The sequence below is a fragment of the Sinocyclocheilus rhinocerous genome, unplaced genomic scaffold (assembly GCF_001515625.1).
Source record: "Sinocyclocheilus rhinocerous isolate Xijiao unplaced genomic scaffold, SAMN03320098_v1.1 scaffold659, whole genome shotgun sequence".
In the NCBI taxonomy this organism is placed as follows: Eukaryota; Metazoa; Chordata; class Actinopteri; order Cypriniformes; family Cyprinidae; genus Sinocyclocheilus; species Sinocyclocheilus rhinocerous.
Genome location: NW_015652995.1, coordinates 2,072,067 through 2,073,294, shown reverse-complemented (window position 1 = coordinate 2,073,294; position 1,228 = coordinate 2,072,067). Strand labels below are relative to the sequence as shown.

General features: G+C 31.8%; 1 protein-coding gene across 1 annotated transcript in view; it reads left to right on the top strand.

Annotated features, from left to right (window-relative positions):
• The window catches only part of LOC107715239 (proline-serine-threonine phosphatase-interacting protein 1-like), a 17,370-nt gene that overhangs the window by 8,622 nt on the left and 7,520 nt on the right, over positions 1 to 1,228 (top strand). The gene's annotated exons all lie outside the window — the stretch shown is intronic.

The following is a 1,228-nucleotide window of genomic DNA, read 5'->3' as shown; positions in this document are numbered from 1 at the left end:
AGACACTGATGCAATGCTACATTTCTCCAAATCTGATGAAGAAACACACTCATCTACAGTTTGGATGGCCTGAGGGGGGGAGGATATTTTCAACAAATGTTCATTTTTGGGTGAACTATTCTTTTATTTTGTGGCTTTATGCTTGAGATTTAGCAGCTTAATGAGACTGTAAATGTGAAACTGCTCTATTTTTAGGAATGAGAAGTGTCATGAGCACTACACCACTGATTTCATCCATAAGCTGTACTCTGCTGAGGGGAGAGGTGTCTTCCTGGGACACCTGCAGCAGGTACAGACTCATGCTTTATCACTGAAATAATCGTTTCAACAATGACTCTGATCCAAAGCTAGGGGTAATATTCAATTTATGATTTGTTTCAATATATTTAATTTCTTGCAACTAAACCACTATTCATAAAGTATTCAAAAACTTTAGTGCATCAATATACTTAGGACCATGTGATATTTCAGTTTTTCTTTTTTAATAAATCTGCAAAGATGTCAACAATTCTGTGTTTTTCTGTCAATATGGGGTGCTGTGTGTACATTAATGAGGAAAAAAAAATTAACTTAAATGATTTTAGCAAATGGCTGCAATATAACAAAGAGTGAAAAATTTAAGGGGATCTGAATACTTTCCGTACCCACTGTATATATATATATATTTTTTTTTTTTGGCAGAAATAAATACTTTTATTTAGCAAGGATGTATTAAATTGATCAAATGTGACCAAAAAGGCATAATGTAACAAACAAAAAAAAATCTATATTTCAAATAAAGGCTGTTTTGCTCTTCTGATCTTTCTATTCAAAGAATATTGAAAAACAGTATCAATGTTTCCACAAAAATAATAAGCAGCACATTTGTTTTTAACATTTATAATAACGAGAAATGTTTCTTGATCAGCAAATCAGCATATAAGAAAGATTTCTGAAGGATCATGAAGAGTAATGACTGCTGAAAATGTAGCTTTGCATCACCGGAATAAACTGTATTTTAAAATATATGAAAAAGTAATCCACTGGTTTGTAGAGGCGGGTCAAAGTGACAATTTTCACCTGAGATTCAGAGCCAAATTACGGGGAGTAGAAATTATGTTAAGTATCAGCTCTGAAATTTTGAACCATATAGGGCCTTAAAAATTAAGATATCAAAAGAAAAGTTTGATAACAACCAAAATCTAAAAGGATATTAAGATATCTCTAATATTTCTTGAGTTACACACAT